We start from the raw sequence: 20,365 nt of genomic DNA, 5'->3' as shown, positions 1-20,365 counted from the left end.
CAGATCTGGTGTGACCACCATTTGTCTCACACAGTGCAATACATCTCCTTCGCATAGAGTTGATCAGGTTGTTGATTGTGGCCTGTGGAATGTTGGTCCACTCCTCTTCAATGGCTGTGCGAAGTTGGTGGATATTGGCAGGAACTAGAACACGCTGTCATGTACACCAATCCAGAGTGTCCCAAACATGCTCAGTGGATGACTTGCCCAGTGAGTATGCTGTCCATGCTAGAACTGGGATGTTTTCAGCTTCCAGGAATTGTGTGCAGATCTTTGCAACATGGGGCTGTGCATTATCATGCCACAACATGAGGTGATGGTCGTGGATGAATGGCAGAACTGTGGGCCTCAGGATCTCATCACAGTAACTCAGTGCATTCAAAATGTCATCAATAAAATGCACCTGTGTTCGTTGTCCATAAAATACGCCTGCCCAAAACCACAACCCCACCGCCACCATGGGCCACTTGATCCACAACGTTGACAACAGCAACCCGCACAGCCACACAATGCCACACATGCTGTCTGCCATCTGCCCTGGACAGTAAAAACCAGGATTCATCCATGAAGAGAACACCTCTCCAACGTGCCAGACACCATCAAATGTGAGCATTTGCCTGCTCAAGTTGGTTACAGTGACGAACTATAGACAGGTCGAGACCCCGATGAGGATGACGAGCATGCAGATGAGCTTCCCTGAGACGGTTTTTGACAGTTTGTGCAGAAATTCTTTGGTTATGCAAACCGATTGTTTCAGCAGCTGTCCTGGTGGCTGGTCTCAGACGATCTTGGAGGTGAACATGCTGGATGTGGAGGTCCTGGGCTGGTGTGGTTACACATAAGCTGTGGTTGTGAGGCTGGTTGGATGTACCGACAAACTCTCTGAAACACCTTTGGAGACAACTTATGGAACAGAAATAATCATTCATTTCATTAGCAATAGCTCTGGTGGGCATTCCTGCAGTTAGCATGCCAATTGCACGCTCCCTCAAAACTTGCAACATCTGTGGCATTGTGCTGTGTGATGAAACATTTCAGAGTGGCCTTTTATTGTGGCCAGCCTAAGACACACCTGTACAATAATCATTCTGTTTAATCAGCATCTTGAAATGCCACATCTGTGAGGTGGGATGGATTATCTCGGCAAAGGAGAAGTGCTCACTAACACAGATGTACACAGATTTGTGAACAATATTTGAGAGAAATAGGTCGTTTGTATATACAGAAAATGTTTGGGATCATTGAGTTCAGCTCATGAAAAATGGGAGCAAAAAGAAAAGTGTTGCGTTTATATTTTTACGTTTATATTTTTTGTTTAGTGTAGCTTACTTGTCCCAGCCAAGATCCATTCATGGGTGGGCGGACTGAGAAAATACAGATGATGTGGGACACAAGGACACAAACAGGTAACTTGACTGGGAAGTGAACCCACATAGTCTGAGAGTGCAACTCAAGTTACAGAGCTACCTACAGCACACCATAACTATGAGATTAAATGAAAACTAAAAAGCTCCGCAACTATGAAGACATCATTTTGACAAAATGTCGAAGGTGTCACCGACCATGTCAATTCTCCAAGAACATGGAGGCTCTGAGGACCATTGGCCCAGTGTCAATGCCCAGAAACTGGAGCATAAAGCAGGTGCGAGTCAAACACTCCCCTGGATGGGACACGTGTCCATTACAGATTACTTCCCCTTCCAAGCCTGCTTACAGGTGGGTGGACTGAGACAATGCAGATGACGTGTCTTGCTGAAGGACACAAACAGGAAGCATGATTGGGAAGTTTTCTCAGGTCTATCTATTGGTAGCCGAACTCCTATCCCACTGTTCTACTTGCTTCCCACCATAACTATGACAGCAAATGAAAAAAATCTAATAATCTACAACTACATGTGAAAACATGGAATTTGACAAAATGTCCAATGTGTGGCCCTGCGACAGACTGGCATCCTGTCCACAGTGTACCCTGCCTCGTGCCCTATGACTACTGGGAGAGGCTGCAGCCCCTGCGACCCGACCTTGGATAAGCGGTTGAAGATGAGTGTGTGTGTGTGTGTGTGTGTGTGTGTGTGTGTGTGTGTGTGTGTGTGTGTGTGTGTGTGTGTGTGTGTGTCCAAAGTGTCGCCAGCCTTGTCAATTTTCACAAATGTGGAAGTGCTAAATAAAGACTACAGGTCTCCAGTCCATTGCAGGTTCCTCACTCAGCCAAGGCTTGTACCCATTTACAGCTGGGGGGATAGGTGATGTAGAAATGTCTTGGGCTAGTTTCCAAACAGATAACCTGAAGGACACATCTGGAATTGAACCCTGGTTTATAGGGTGGTCATCCAGCTCCTGTGACACAGATCCATTTTCCCTCCAGGGGGCCATCCAAAACAAACAAAACGCTTTGCTTGAATTGTTGAAATAATACTGTAAGTGCTTTGGAGGCATTTATTACAGCACAAAGTGTTATATTTTTGAAGGGGAAAAGCTGGGTTATTCTAATTTAAGCATGTCAAGAATATAACTGATTAAAGAGGTTTCGCCTGAACCTAAATCTGTCTAAACCTTAACATGGAAATGAGATTACACTCAAAGTCCACAGGATAAACATTGCCGCTCCAGTTTCAGCAGCTAGTATACACTCACTTTATTAGGTACGCCTGGTCATCTGCTCAGTAAAGCAAATACAGTGTCTGATCCAATCATGTGACAGAAATTAATCGGAAAGAAATGTTATTTAAATGACTTTGGTCTTGGCATGGTTGTTGGTACCAGACTGGGTGGATTGAGTAATTTGGAATCTGGTGATCGACTGGGGTTTTATGGCACAACCATCTGTGGGGTCTACAGAGAATGATCGAAAAAAGAAGATAAGTCCAGTAACTGGGAGAAAATGCTTTGTAGATGGCAAAGGTTAGAGAAGAATAGCCAGACTGGTTTGAGCTGATAGAATTCGAATTTGAAGGAATGGATCCATCTTGCCCTGTATTAGGAATTTAGGCTGCTATGCGATGTTGTTGAGCCAATATGGACCAATATCCTTTGGGAATGTTTCCTACACCTTACTAAATCTAAAATCATGGGAAGGAAGGCAGTTAAAGGCATGTCAAAACCTGAACCCAATCCGTGACTGGCAAGCTGTACTTAATGATGTGTCCACTGAATGTGCATCCAGTCAGTATATCAAACAAAATTTGTGACGTTATTTAAATGCTCATTAATCTAACTTTTAAGTACAAAGTACTTCTCCTGTACAATCATTTGCATCACTGCACATTCATAATTTTACTGAAAGTACTGAAAGCAAAATCACAAAGTATTGCATTTTTTTTAAATGATTGAAAAATGAAAATATTTGTCAATTGCAGTATTTCAACAACTGATTAATATTTTAGATTCTACCAAACTAGTATGCCATGGTATGAAGATTCGCTCAGTTTTATACATTTTAATTTAATGTTTTGATTTGATTGGTCAGATTGTTCGCTCCCCTAAGGAGGTCTTCTAGGCATGTCCAACTGAGAGGAGACCCCAGGGAAGACCCAGGACACATTGGATGGATTATATTTCCCAGCTGTTTTGGGAATGCTTCAGGATCCCCCAGTAACAGTTAGAGGACTGGGCTGAGGATAGGGAAGTGTGTAATGAGCTGCTTGGTCTACTGCCACTGACACCTGGACATGGATACGTGGCAGAAAATGAATGAATGAATAAATGCATGAATGAATAAATGAATGGTCAGATAAATCGAGTCATTCAAAGATGTCGTCATAGGTTCTGAAAATTGTGATGTGAACTATTACTTTCATTATTTTCTGGCATTTTGTGGATTAAATTATATAATTCTATGAATCTTTTAAACTTTTTTTGAACATAAAATTGTCAACATAATCTCACTCAAGATTCTAAAGCAACCATTTGCTGCCAGTTGTTATAATATAACACAATGCTGTAATACCCTCAGCCGTATGAGCATTGTGTTCTTTCTGATTTGCTGTTGTTTAATTAATTATTAACATCCTGTTGTCTTAAGACCCGGTCCCATTGGGGAGAGGATTAATTGTGCATGAATTGAGTATACAAATGTTGGGCGTTCGTTGTCGTCCGCAACAAAAGTGGCCAAAAATGACAGATGTCTCAGTATGAATTACGGATATATTAATAATGTACAGTAAATATATGACAAACAGTCACGGATGTATAACGCATGTATTGAGCAAACAGATTGGACGCATTACGATTATTACAGATGTATTGACAATGCATTGCGCACGTGTTGCACATGCACAGCATCTGCATTGTGGTCATAAATGAAGTGCACTCGGGCCTTTTTGCATCAATATTCACACCAACACCACAGCCTCTGGAGCATTTGCTGGACTTGGACAAGTTGACTGGAGTAAACAAGCAGTGAACAGGGCGAGTGGTGACATTAGCGGATCGCATCAGAGCGCAGCTCGTCTGAATGATTATAACAAGAAGTTAAATCTCTTATAAACATAGGAATAAATACTGTAACAGCTGCAGACAAGAAGGAAGAAACACGCAACTGTTTTATCAAGCCTTGACAATGTAAACAAGTCAAATAATTACCTTTTTAGATGGCTCAAAATGCTTTCTGCAGCTTGTTAGGCGCATGCATGAACGGCTCAGGCTGCAGCCTCCTCTGTGATTCAATAAATGATTAGAGCCATTTTCAACGGTGAATTTGCAGAAAACATGATTAATCCGCCATGAAATAATTATTTACGCAGCATCCAGCGCAGAGCGCGTGGCAGCTGGTGGAACAAAGAACGGCATCCAGCTGTGAACACAACAGGTGGGATTATCAGGACACAGGTCGTGCTGCTGCGTGAAGCAAAACATGCGCGTGTCAGTGCGCATTTATGTTGTTGGATGGCATTTTTGGGGATCCATAACTACATCTGTCCGTTTCAACAGCTGGACTGGCACTGACAGGTATGTTGATGTCTGCCATGGTACTTTGGGTTTACATGGAATGTTTGTTGTGCATTCACAAATTGTCCGCAAATCAGATGCAAAGCTGACGTAATACAACGGCTTTATTTGTGGCCACTTTGTATGCAGTCGCTACATCTTATTTTACTTTGTGATGTGGACGTGATGGGCACGCAATATATCCATTTTACACACTGTCCCAGTCCACTGTCAAGCTGCAATACCCCGTCAGTTGCAGATATCAGTGGATAACGGCGGATATACAGTGCATAGATTGAGTATGTATTGAGTATGTAAGGCGGATGTCATCCGCAGCCAAAATTTTGTGCAGCTCAAAAATCCTGGCAAATGAAAAACATGCCTCTGCGGATAATTGCGGACATGTGCGGTTGTCAGCCGACTCATACAAGCATGTTTCACGGATATTGCGGACGTTTAGCGAATATGAACCAATCCTGTGCGCAATTCATATGCAAATCTTCCTAAACACCAGTGGGACCGGGCCTTTACGTACAATTTTTACATGTTCAAATCATCATTCGTTTATGTTGTTCAAATCAAGGAATATCTGTTGATCACCCTTTGTGCATTTGCACGTATTAATAACGAGACAAATTTAACTCCATAGCAACTTAACTTTGAGTTAGCGGAAGTTAGTGTGCAAGCTAACATCCACAAAATATCTTGTAAATGACTCCAGAGGTGTTATCAGGTTACAAAAACAGCGTTTTCAGTTTTAGAAGTGTTTATTTTGTCGCTAGTGTTTACATAATATACCAGGAATGAAGCTGTTAGCACGTAGCTACACCAGGAAGTGATGTCACCATGCTAACCTCGGCAAAATGTCTTGTAAATACGTTCAGAGGTGTTATTAGGTTCCAAAAATGTTTTCAGTTTTAGAAGTGTTTATTTCTTGCTGGCTTTTACATAATATACGTATTTATGACAAACGTATATAAACATACAAAACAAAGCGGCTTTGAAGAGACCAGCGACTGACGTCACGGTGCAGCTCTACTCTGATTGGCTGTCACCCATGTCACTCAAACACAAAAGGGATCAGATTGAAATGGAATGTGACTTTTTTGATGGCCATATTTGATGGACGTAGATGAAATGAGATTTCAATTTAAAAAAAATCGAAAATTTCACTGTTTTCTGACATTTCATGGATTAAATGATGCTGCTAAGCAAACCTTGTTGTCTTGTAATTTGTTTTTTGTTCATGTATTTTATTTTTCAATCCCCCCCCCCCCCCCCCCCCCCCCCCCCCCCCCCCACTATTCTTGGAGTTGACTCACTTTTAAAAAGCTTTTAATGTCATTAAGTTGTCACTCACAGCTTTTCTGCCCTGCTAGCAACATTTGTTGTCAATGCTTCAAAGTTAAACATTTAGTTAAAGATACAAGTGCACGAATGAATTTCAGTGTGTCGATTTGTAAAATGTACCAGCTTACATTGTGTTGGGGGGAAGGGTATTAACATGTCCCATCTCCACTCTTTTTTTGCAGATCTGTTCCAAATTACAGGAAAATAGTTTCCTGATTTTGTGAGTAATTGATTAATTCTGTTAACAATCCATTAAAATGACACTTTGGCTGTTTAAATGTATTTGTTATGTGTTTTTCTGTGTACACACAGTATGACCACCATTCTTAGTCCAGTAGAGTCACAGATGGAAGAGAATTCAGGTCAGAGAAGAGGGAGTCGAGTCTACCAGGTATTGTTCGAAACCACACCACCTGACTTGGTTTCAAATGTTTCTTGTCTGGTGTTAGAGCAGATATTTCAAAAACACATGAGCATGCATTCACATTGTTTTTCAAATAGCAAACAAGCAAGCAAATAACCTTGACTTGTTATTATTGTTCTGTGGATAAGGGGTTGGCCTCCCAATATGTAGACACGGCTTTGAATCTCGCTCATGCTACCTGTTTGTGTCTTTGGATAAGACATATAATCTACATTGTCTCAGTCCATCCATCTATAATTGGGTACTGGCCATGGCTTGGGAAGTAACCAACATCTGACTGGAATTCCATCTGGGGGGATTCATAGATTCTATTCTGCTTCGTGCTGTGGAATCCAGAGAAAGCATAGGCACCAACAGGCCTCAGGTCCTATATAAAACTTACTTCTAGGTTAATGTGGTGTGCTCAAGACTAGAGGATCCTTGGTTCAGTTTCCTGTCAGACTGGAAAATCAGCACAGTCCCACAATGAAGTCATGACAGTTTGAAGCAAATGGTTCACTTTGAGTGAATGTAAGCTGTATGACGAGTCGGGTAACCCCATTGTGTCGCTGTGCCACACAAGGGAAAATGCTAACTCTAACTCTAACTTTAACCATGACATAACCATAATCAAAACATAGATGAATGTTCCCTGATAATGCAGAAGTGAAGCAGATTGTTCTGTGCATTATCAGAGAGAAATTACTCAGCTGTCAAGAAATGCGTCTCTCCACCTGTCACGAATGACTCAATGGGGGTCCCTAATTTGTCACATCATGACGTAAAGGGGCACTGACCAAGTGCCTAAAAATGTGATGAGTTGGGAGTGTGAATGCGTTGTGAAAACCATTAAGTCTTAAGGTGCTGCTGATGTGCAGTTGAGCACTTTGCATGGCAGCATGCGGACATCAGTGTTTGTACCCAGGTGCATTCAAAAAATATCATACTTTGGCCACAAAGAATACAGTTATTCACCTGGAGGTCTGAAATCCTAATCCCCTTTAAAGAGGTCTCCTAAGAACTGCACACACTTCTCCCAGCGTTTCTGTAATTGTTGGAAGTATTTCTGAAAAGTCCAGCTGGGCCATTGTGGTCATATGATGTCTTCTTTGCAACTAAAATTGGAGACCGTTTTGGTGTTTTTCTGAATTCTTAGATGAATTTGGTGCATTCATCTCTAACTTGTCAACTAGTGCAGATAACCTTCTGATCATGGGTGACTTTTACCGTTCATATAAATAAACCTTCTGATCCCCTCTGCAAATCATTTATGAAATTGTGGATGCATTAGGATTTCGCAATGCATTCGGGATTCGATGCACATTAGTGGAATACCCTGGATCTGGTTCTCGCACGTGGTATTGCTGTCACGAATATTGACATTATGCTCTTACATCAGTGGTCCTCTGATCACTCACTTATTAAGTTTACAGTTTCGCTGCCGTGTTTTAGTGGAACAACACACTTATTTATCACTGCAGCGATGCATCAACTCCTCAACTAAGACTGAACTAGAAGCTAGACTGCCTGATGTCTTAGCCTCACTTTTGACAAATACCCAGTCAGTAGACAGACTTGTGGATAGTTTAAACTCAGTGCTCAAAACTACACTCGACATGATTGCACCACCTGTGTTGAAACCGCGCTCCCCCAAATCACAGTCACCTTGGTTCAGTTATTACCTGCGTGACCTCAAGCATAAAATCAGAGGTCAAGAATGGAAATGGCATTGTTCAAAATTAGAAGTATTCACCTTGCGTGGTGTGATGCTATCTTAGATTATAAGCATGCATTATTGGCTACAAAGCGGACCTACTACTCTGATTTGATCAACAAAAACAAGCATAACTCAAAGTTCTTCTTCGACACGGTGGCAACGCTTATTCATGGACAATCACCTGTAGCTCGCTTTCCTTTTACAGCACACGATTTCCTGGATTACTTTGAGAAGAATAGATGACATTAGGTTGTAACATATCCCAGCATGCCTTAACCCAGCCACTACACCCTGCTATTGAGGTGGGCACCACTACGAGGATTACCTAGATTTACAGAATTTGATGGCATCTCTCTAGGCATGCTGACGAAACTCGTAACGTCAACAAAAAGCACAACCTGTTTATTTGATCCTATACCAACAAAACTGTTTAAGGACCTGTGGCCCACTCTTGGGCCGATTGTGCTGGAAATGATTCATCTTTCTTTAACTTCTGGATCTGTTCCTAAATGTTTCAAATCTGCAGTGATTAAACCAACCTAATCTTGACCCTAGTGTATTGAAAAACTATCGGCCAATATCAAATCTATCATTTTGCTCTAAAATTCTGGAAAAAGGTGGTTTTCACGGCAGCTCATAGACTATCTTACTGAGAATAATCTCTTGAGCCACTGCAGTCTGCTTTTAGAAAATATTCCACAGAGACGGCTCTCACTAAAGTGATGAATGATCTTCTGCTTACAATGGATTCGGACACCACTACGGTTCTGTTGCTGTTAGATGTCAGTGCTGCATTTGATACAGTGGATCATCATATTCTACTTAATAGGCTGGAACACATTTTGGGATTACTGGGAGTGCCCTTGCATGGCTGACGTCATACTGACCAGTCGTTCTCACTATGTTTTGTACAGTAGCACTACCTCTAACCTTAGTGACTGAAATTTGCAAGTGAAGCTTAGGGCTAGCAGCCGGCGATCACCTTAGTATTTCTTCTGTTTTTCTTGTTGATTAATGCTGGCAAATTATACAGTATTTTTGTCTTTCTGATGCCTGATTCTGTTTTTTTCTCTAAGGTGCAGCTCCATCCAGAGATGGGAGTTGTGTGGTGACCTCCTGTCCTGTGCACCAACAGCAATTCTTGTATATTCGTCTGTGAATTGTTCTGAGAATTATTTCTGTAATTTATGTTTGTAGCATGGCCAAGCAGAGGGTCACCCCTTTGAGTCTGGTCTGCTTGAGGTTTCTTCTTCAGATGGAGTTTTTCCTTACCACTGTTGCTCTGGGGTTGGTAAAGTTAGACCTTACCTGTGTGAAGCGCCTTGAGGCAACTCTGTTGTGATTTGGTGCTATATAAAGGAAAATAAACTGAAATTGAAATTGTGTTGTTTTGATCTTTAGGAGCAGCCAAAAATTCAGAGGAGCCATGTCAGAGAGTAGAGAGCCTGAAACATCATAGGAGTGTTGTGCTTGGCCAGGAAGAACATGAATAAGTGGGTAAAACGGGCAGATGCATTGTAATAATGGAGTAATCATCTTTTTGATTCCCACATACCTGATTGTTTGCGGGGCACAACACCACTAAGGGGACGTTGGACCTCCTTCTAATAATATTTGGGTCTTCTGGGTACATACTTTTGATGTACCACCCCACAGGAGTCAAAGAAAATGGTTACATGATTTTGCTGTGTTTTCTTGTCATCAGTGATGGTGGATGTTTCCATTGCAATGAGTGAAATTTGGTTCTGAGTCATACCCGTAAACTCGCATCTCCTCACCAGTGATGATACAGACAGAGATGCTTCTGCTCTGCTGTTAGTAGGTTTGGCACAAATTTTGCTGACACTTTTGGCATGCTCAAACCCTCTGCCAGGTAGAATTATGGAACCTGTGCTTATTCCCAATTTGTTTACACGTTCTTGAATGGTGACATGACAGTCATTTCGGTTATGTATGGACTACCGGAACGTGCTTCACTGTCCACCCCTGTGCGCCCATTTTGAAGCAGTTATAATTTTATTGTGTTATGCTCATGGCAACATCCTCAAAAGACTGCTGAATCTTGCGAATGATTTCCGCTTGGGTATCACTAAGCTTTTGGCAAAATTTGATGCAATACCTTTGCTCAAATCATTCCGTCATGTTATAGCAAATGAGAGTCCGCTGGGTGCTCAGTACAGGTGTTGACTCTAAGGCTAACTGCTAGCCATTAATGTGCCCTGTGGTCCGGAAAAATTTAAACATGCTGTGCAAGAATGTTCCCTACACATCCTCACCAAGCGACAACTTGCATGCTTCATTTGTTATTATTGAATAAAATAAGGTAGGATACTTGTTGAATACACAACAGATTTGAATGGATGAATCTGCGGTATCACTGTAAAGTGTTATGTAAATGCAGAGTTTATAGTGGTGCTAGTAGTAGTTGTATTGCTATTACTAATAATAATAATTGCATTTTCAAAAATGTTGTTCAGGAAGGAATGGATGAGAGTCAATGGTCAGCAGTCCAGTGAGTTAAAAAAAAATCTATCATAAACTCAAAATAGCAACAAAATACCACAAGCAACCAGTTTTTAAATTGTTGCCACATTAACAGTACAACAAATCCTGAAGAAATATGGCTGGTAAACATTGATTTTTTCAAATATTTCAGGTTATGTCAACCCAGTATCACACTGAGAAGTTATCACTAGTCAGTTTAGTGACAGTAGCTGTACGAGAGGCGTGGTTCTCCACGACCTACTTTTTCTTGTGGGTGCAATGTTGAGAAACCAATACTTCTCAACATTGTACCCAGTGAGTCAAAACGTCATACATTCTAGAGAAATGTTGGTTTCCCGGAATGCAAAAGGTGGAGAACCATGCCCTACTTTTTATGGGTCAGGCTCAAAACTTCTCAATTGCCCCTTGTAGCACATTGGACTTCATGCTGTAATTAAACATTAAACCTTCAGTGGAAGTTGAGGTTCAACAGTTCGGGGTCTCCATTGTCATATTTTGCGCTTTATAATGCACCACACATTTTCAATGGGTGACAGGTCTGGACTGCAGGCAGGCCAGTCTAGTACCCGCACTCTTTTACTACGAAGCCACACTGTTGTAACACGTGCAGAATGTGGTTTGGCATTGTCTTGCTGAAATAAGCAGGGACGTCGCTGAAAAAGATGTTGCTTGGATGGCAGCATGTGTTGCTCCATGTACATTTCAGCATTGATGGTGTCATCACAGATGTGTAAGTTGCCCATGCCATGGGAACTAACACACCCCCATACCATCACAGATGCTGGCTTTTGAACTTTGCTCTGGTAACAATCTGGATGGTCTTCTTCCTCTTTTGTCCAGAGGACATGACATCCATGATTTCCAAAAACAATCTGAAATGTGGACTCATCAGACCACAGCACACTTTTCCACTTTGTGTCTGTCCATTTCAAATGAGCTTGGGCCCAGAGAAGATGGTGCTGTTTCTGGATGTTATTGATGTATGGCTTTCACTTTGTATGGTAGAGTTTTAACGTGCACTTGTAGATGTAGTGACGAACTGTGTTAACTTACAATGGTTTTCTGAAATGTTCCTGAGCCCATGCAGTAAGATCCTTTACACAATGATGTCGGTTTTTAATGCAGTGCTGCCTGAGGGATCGAAGGTCACGGGAATTCAGTGTTGGTTTTCGGCCTTGACGCTTACATGTTGAAAGTTCTCCAGATTCTCTGAATCTTCTGATTATATTATGGACTGTAGATGAACAAAAAAGAAAAAACAAAAAGTCTGTCAGTTTGAACATTAAATATCTTGTCATTGTGGTGTATTCAGTTGAATATAGTTCAAAGAGGATTTGCAGATCATTGTATTCTGTTTTTATTTACATTTTACACGTCCCACCTTCATTGGAATTGGGGTTGTAATAAAATGCAAGAATATGTCAGTAACTACATTATGCAATTGGGCAGTGCAATCTCATTTGAGGGCTGGTGCTAAAGGGGTAAAATATGACGCATGTGATGTAATTTATCTACTTCCGGGGACAGAAACATGGCACTTTCTCTGGGCAAATAAGCCTTTTCACACTCTGGGAATGCGCATGCGTGACCAGGTTGGTTCAAAGGTCGAGAGGTGTAAAAACATAAACAGACGCTCGGTCAGTTAGTGACAGCATCAGTCAAACAACTGTCTAAATCCAAAATAAACATAACTTTACATATGTTTATAAGGAGTAAAAATGCAACTGTTTTACCAAGGCATTACAATTTAAATATTAGAAATAATTACCTTTGAGATTATCCCAAATGCTTTCTCCACCCCATGAACCGCACTTAAGAAAGTTGCTGAAGAAATTCCTCTGTGCTTTCGGAGCGATTTGAAATGGTTTTATCAGCCAATCTCTGAGAGCAAATATCAAGCTGTTACGAAATAATTATTTTATATAACGCAGCATCCAGTAGCACTCAGCGTGGCATCCAGCGAGTCGCGTTGGTCCGGCGAAATGTGCAGCAGTGCCATCGAGACATTTGATACCCAGCTTTACCCGAGTTTGGATATTGGACTGGGGAAAGGGCAGCATAATCTGTTGCCTTGCTCCGTTGTGATACAAATCAATGCATTTTATCCCACCTGTGTTCATTATTCATTGATCCAAATCACAGGCACATGTGCCTATAAGCCTAATAAATGACACAGAACATACAGGGAAATGGGCCAGGCAGTTACTTCATGATTATTTACTAGAGACACCACTCAACTGCCATTCACCAGCCAGCTCCAAAATCTATTTTATTTTAATCTTCACAAATAATTTATTTCACACTCAGAAATACGAACATAGTGCACGATTTATAGCGGTCTGCAAAGTGAAACAGTGATCAGCTGATTCTATGTTTATGAATAGACACTGCCTGGGTCGGCAGTGGGTTGAGTTGGGCAAAACCTGAATTTTCAGTTCGCGTGCAGCATAAGCTTTAGTTTTTCTTCCTTGGACACCAATACTACATTTTCACAAAAATCTTTCAAGGAATCAACACTCCAACAGGAAAAATAATCAAAGTCTCTGTCATTCTCGCTGCCCACACAGTCAGTCATGATGCCTCGAGACTGCCCCTTAGCAAAAGTAGTATACTTAAAGTTCATTTTATTAAGTACGCTTCAGTATAAGTAATAGCAAGTATACTACAGACTGTGTACTGTTAGTATACTAGAAAGTACACAAATTTAATACTTTTTCGGACTAAATTGGAACATTTCAAGTTTATAAAAGTATATTTTAAAGTTTGTTTTAAGTTTACAAAAGTACACTTTAAAGTATACAACAAGTACACTCATCTATATACTATCAATGTACTTGGTACATTGTATGCTTAAAGTATACCACACGTACACTTATCAATGTACTTGATATATCCCTCTCCTATTCTTAAAGTATACCACAAGTGCACTTATCGATATACTGCCATTGTACTAGTTGTATACTTGAGTCCCTATTTTTAGTTTATTATCGTATATTTAAAGTATACTGTTATACACATTGGTTATTTCACTATTTTACTTTTATACTTTAATTTTGCTTGGCATATTACTTGCAGCTTACTATTTATATACTGAAAATATACTTACTCATACTGTATGTACACAAGCGTGTGATGCATTTAAAAAATCACACGACAGAATGTTCAAAACAAGTTAGATATATTTTCAAACATCCATCATCCATCCATCTTCTACCGCTTAGTCCAATTAAGGGTTGCGGGGGGCTGGAGCCTATCCCAGCAGTCAAAGAGCGCGAGGCGGGGTACACCCAGGACAGGACGCTAGTCTGTCACAGGGCTATTTTCAAACATTTCACAAACAAAGATCTATGAAATCAAGTCCTTCCTTTGTGGAGAAAATTAAAGGAAAAAGTGCATGTAAAATGTAAACATAATGGTCTCTCCAAGATCAAGTCCTTATTTGTAAAAATGTAAACATAGCGTCTTCAACTGAGACCTAAAGTCCTTCCTTGTCAAAAAAGGTAAAAGAAAAGTATGAACCTTTGGAACCAAAAATAAATAACTACATAGAAAAAAAAATCTGTACTTTTATGACTTCTTTTCAGTTACTTGAGTCAATGGCTTGACTTAGTATATCTTGCTCCAAGTGCATAATAAGTGTTAGTACTTTGTGGCAGAAAGACGTAAAAAGTATACTAAAGTACAAGTATAAGTTTTAGTATTAAAGTATAAGTGTAAGTCTTAGTATTAATGTACTTAGACTTAGACTTTTGTTTATACTTTTCAGTACAAGCCAAGTATACGTCACTATACTATTCTTAAGTATATAAAATATCCGAGTAGTTTATAAAAAGTCATCTTCAAGTATACTTCCTCAATTTTAGTAAAAATATGTATACTCATAGTACACTTGAATAAACTTCTTTTTGCTAAGGGGCAGTTTACACCTCTTGCCCTTTGACCTCGCGCGTCAGACCCGGAAGAGAGCTGTGAAAAGGCTCATTACATGCAAACAAAGTGAAAATGCAAAGAAAAGTGACAATGCGGTGGAAAGTGGACATGTGTTGCGGTTTGTTTATTGCAGGCGAGAGACTGCAGCTACTCTGGTTAGCTGTGTAGACTAACACTTACCGCTGACCACTCACATTTGCCTCGATCGTCTTCCCTTCTCCACTGAGAACCGGAAAAAACCTGCACTTTTCATGACTGCGTCAGTGATTGCAGCCAAAAAATCAAAACAGTACACCATTTTCTCGTGTAAAGTTATCCTGTGTATATATTGCGCAACAGGAGCAGCTGTCCCCACAGGTGGTCAAATCCTGCGATATCAAGCAGGGTTAAAACAAGACTGCACTGCCCTATTGGAACGTCTTTATAAAGTGTGGTTTGTTTTCAGTGAAAGTTCTGGGATAGTTGCCTCATTCACTCTCTTTCATTCTTTACAAAACAAAATTGTGAATGCATTTATCAAAGCAGAGTACAGTATTTAGAGTTTTAATTGTTAGCAATGTTTTAATAAATGACAGGGGTTGGAAGAAACCTTTCTTGTAGCTTTTGGATTAGCCTAGCTAGCATCAGAAAGAATCTCATTTTGGATACTTATATCCATAATTTCATGAGTCATTGTCAAAAGTTAAGAAGCACAGAAAATGATTGGAAAATACACTGGCTAGTAGTCCCTTTCCTTGTTACCATGACACTCCAAGCAATGCTAACAGTGCTGCTTGTGCCTCCCCAGTCCTGGTAATCTCTTGCTCCATTTAGTCCTCGCTGACCTCAAGATCCTTAAGCTTAGTCAGGACAGAAAATTGCTCCAAAGAAGGATGGAGCAATACAACAGGGTCACAAATATATAGATGTGAACAGTCTCACTGAACAGTGGAGGGCCTGTTTGAAAAAAGAAGCTAGCACAGTCATAATCGCAAAGCCAGGTGTGTCAATAAATAAGGAATTAGAGCACCACACTCGTAGAGGACAGACCTCCGCCAATACTCATTCCCAATTCTACAAATTTTTACCTTGGAACAATTTTTTAAGGTCAAAGTCCTGTTAGAAGTGACTTTTCATAGGCTAAATATAATGCAAAATATAGATTAAAAGGGCTCTTCAATGTTAAAGTCAAATATCCGTTCAATCCGCAATACAGATCAGATGCTGATCAAACTTTTGATATCTGAAGCTTTTGTACAACAATCTTTTCCACATAAATTCAGCATTATTTCATAATAAAAGATGGGGGATCGATCTGAGTGCCACAGCATCGTTTGATTGCTTTGGGTCTAGAGAGTCAGACTCAGAGTCAGTCTCAGATGCATGAGTAACGAAGGCAGGGCAGACCAATTTTTAGAGGGGACCGTTCAGTCGGCAACACCGGACCTTGTTGGCGGAGGTAACAAATGATGAAAAAGCACTTTCAACACAAGCAGGTAAAGACTGTTTGGATAGTGCCATTTCTTCCACTGCCCAGGGCTATCAAATTGGTCTTTGTAAGTCTTGTTTCATGTTCATTCCTGAAGTAATCCTTATAAGGCCCTAAGGGCCACTGGTGCGTCTTGTCCTCAGATTCTGTAGTGTGAAGCAGAGGAGAGTCTACAACTCCCCCTGGATGGGAGGCCAAACCGATGCAGTGTGACTTGGAACTGATTCATGGATGATGTATTGGTTGCCCAACTCCTTATCCCACTGAGCAACTTGTGAAGGCAATAGAGAATCTAAAAAAAAGAAAAGATAAAGCTGATTAAGCTCCATTTAGATAGGAACCCAAATGTTTTTTTGTATCTGGTCTAGATTTTTCCAGAAGTCAATACGGATGAAGACTCAGAACTTATCCTGATGACTTCATGTACAATAGGGAGCGTCTCCCATCTATTGTTGTGGAGCCCACAGAGCTCAGTGAGGAGATCAAGGGTGAGCACTTGCTTCCTCAAGGTTACATGGGCAACAGTGTGGAACAACAAGATGAGGAGGACAGCACAGCTGATCAGACAGAGGACTTAGTGGATGGAGAGCAGCAGGAGGACACTGGGACAGAAGGCAGGTAAGACCCTGCGGTGACTTGAATTGACTCAGATCTTTGCTTTAAAAGACAAAGTTGTTTTAGTTTCACAATTTACATTGTACAACATACAAGTTCAATGCATAGGCATCATGGAAAATAAGACATACGTCCTGAAGGACCAGTAGTTCCTGCCAAATTGGTACTGTGGGGACATGTATTCAGGGACTCAGTGATTTTTGAATTCTCTCTAATCAAATCAAATCAAATCAATTTTATTTATATAGCACCAAATCACAACAAACAGTTGCCCCAAGGCGCTTTATATTGTAAGGCAAAGCCATACAATAATTACGGAAAAACCCCAACGGTCAAAACGACCCCCTGTGAGCAAGCACTTGGCGACAGTGGGAAGGAAAAACTCCCTTTTAACAGGAAGAAACCTCCAGCAGAACCAGGCTCAGGGAGGGGCAGTCTTCTGCTGGGACTGGTTGGGGCTGAGGGAGAGAACCATGAAAAAGACATGCTGTGGAGGTTGCACTGGGTGAGAAGACTTAAGTAACAGAAAAACAGTTTGTGAAGTTGGGGAATATACATCATCATGCTTGGACAATGCTTGTGGCGTCACAGGGGTCAGTATTGGGTCCAAAACTGTTTCTAATTTATAAATGATATTGTCAATGTTTCCAAAATATTAAAATTAGTATATTTGCAGATGACACAAGCATTTTTTGTTCAGGGGGGATTTGCAGGAGTTACTGAGGAGGATCAGTATAGAATGGGAAATTGAAAATATGGTTTGACAGAAACAAATTATCATTAAACTTAAGTAAAACAAAATACATGTTATTTGGCTATTGTAATACAGACATACAGGTTCAGTTACAAGTCGAGGGGGTAGATATTGAAAGGGTACATGAAAATAAGTTTCTGGGGGTGATAATAGATGATAAGATAAACTGGAAGACTCATATAAAACATATACAAAGTAAACTGTCAAGAAGCATTTCAGTTCTAAACAAAGCGAAACATATTCTGGACCACAACTCACTCCGCATTCTTTACTGCTCACTGGTTTTTACCATATTTACAGTACTGTGCAGAGGTATGGGGTAATACTTATAAAGGTACAACAATCACTATCAGTAATGCAGAAAAGAGCTATAAGAATTATTCATAATACTGGCTATAGAGATCATACAAATCCACTATTTTTACAATCCAAATTCTTAAAATTCACAGACTTGGTTCATTTTCAAACAGTACAAATTGTGTATAAAGCAATAAACAATTTACTTCCAGCAAATATTAAAAATATGTTTTTTTAACAGATCAGGGGATTACAGTCTGAGGGGGAAATTTAATTTAAAGCATCAGTGGGCACGAACAACATTAAAAGGTTTCTGTATTTCTGTCTGTGGGGTGAGGATGTGGAACAGATTGGGAGTGGGGCTCAAGCAATGTCCAAGCATGAACCAGTTCAAACAGCGGTACAAAAATATGTTTTTTTCTGGGTATAGGGAGGAGGAAGGGTAATGAGGGTTAGGGTGTTTTTGTTTTTTGCTTCGGCTTGTAAATATATAGTATTTTGTATGTAAGTAGGTATGTGTAGGTGTATATTTATGTTTGTGTATATATATATATGTGTATATATGTATGTGTATGTATATGTGTATATATATATATATATTGATATCGGTTTAGGTGTGTAGGAATCTATGTGTATATGTGGCAAAGGGTATTACTGGTTGTGGGGAAGAAGGGGTAGGGATAAATAAGCTGATGCTTCACCCTACCCCTTTTCGGACATGTTGGGTACACAGTAGGAACTTTTTTGTTGTTGTCTTTACTGATCTATCTTGTAATTGTTGTTGTATCAAATGTTCGAAATAAACAGTTTTCATTCATTCATTCATTCAAAAAAAAATCCACATAGAAGTCAGCTTCATTATTATCCCCCATGCATCTGATATCTCCACAGGAGGATTTTAACGAAACTGTGTGGAAAGACTGGTTTTTGTTTGGGAAAAATGCTATTAAAATCAGGATTCCAAATGGTTCATTTTATCTCTTTCTTTAACATAGTGAGACAGAAATGAAATAAATGACAAGCAAATATTCTTGCTTAGCAAATCAGGGCATGTTTTGAAGCACCAGAGTAACTTCTTGATTTATCTTTGTCAATCTTGAACAAATTTGGTATATGCAGTACTTACAACTTTTTCACATTGTCATTATGGGGTGTTGTGTGTAGAATTTTGATGGAAAAAAATTAATTTCATCCATTTTGGAATACAGTAACATAACAAAATTTGGAAAAAGTGAAGTGCTGTGAATACTTTCAGGATGCACTCTAACTAGTTGAAAGATTCTCTGCTCAGAGCGCTTTGCATAGTGCTATGAAAGGGTTTTACTGTATTATGAAAAATTGCTGTTGCAATATATTTTAATATTTTTAAATGTTGTGTGACAAGAAAACTCATACAATCCTATTTCCTATGTCACTGCATTTTAAGTATTTTAAAACACTGATGTAAGACATTAAGACCTTATTTTTAGAATAACAAATTTAAGGCCTTTTAAGACTTTTTAAGGTTCCTCAGGAACCCTGTAAACTTAAGTCACAAAAAACAAGCATAAACCATAAAACAAACAATAAAATATTAAAAATTGAAAAAAAAAAATGCTGTAAAACTTACAGGCAAAACAAGTACACAGCAAACACCTGCCCTTCTTGGTGTAGAGCTCTCTACAAAGAAGGGACAAAGAATATCTAAATTCTTTGTCCCTTTTCTAAAAGTGGTGCCGTTGTCTTCCTGGTTCTCACTTTCACCAGGTTGGAGCTCCTGCATGGAAATGTTTGACAAGGAAATGATCTATTTTTATTTCAGCTAGCATACCAAAGCAAACAGAATAATTCAACAATAAATAGATCCTGCATTACGTGATTGGCCTGCAGTATCTCTTGGCTGGCACGGGAAAGTGGTAATGGCGCGAGACTCAGACTGAAAAAATAATGATACTGTATTTAAATGTCATTTTTTTTTGGGGGGGGGGATCAATAAAAATTCTTGTCTGTCCCACCACATAACCCAACACTGCCTTGTACCATCATAGACTTCTGCAATCACACAGACATGTTTACAACTGTTTGAACCATGCAAACCCGTAGTTTGGTGCTCTGGGAGTTTCACAAACTGCTGTAATTTCTGCACTGACTGATGGACAGTGAGAGCTGCTACTAAACACAAAGTAATCTTTAAAGTATGATGGACGTGTGCAAGGCAGGGTGGCTCACCTGTAATCTCTATCTGCGAGGCCTCGTGCCACCGCACGCTCACATGCTCTATGGAGGCTTTGTTTGTAATCGAAGGTGACACTAATCCTGTCAGCTCAGAAAGCAGGCTGGAACATGTGCGTCACTCACCAGGATACTGTGGCAAAAATGAAGGTAGGAGGAGAATGACTGGAGGTCAAAACCTGAATCTGT

Source organism: Thalassophryne amazonica, chromosome 9 (genome assembly GCF_902500255.1).
Source record: "Thalassophryne amazonica chromosome 9, fThaAma1.1, whole genome shotgun sequence".
NCBI classification, from domain to species: Eukaryota; Metazoa; Chordata; class Actinopteri; order Batrachoidiformes; family Batrachoididae; genus Thalassophryne; species Thalassophryne amazonica.
This window is presented reverse-complemented; position numbering follows the sequence as displayed.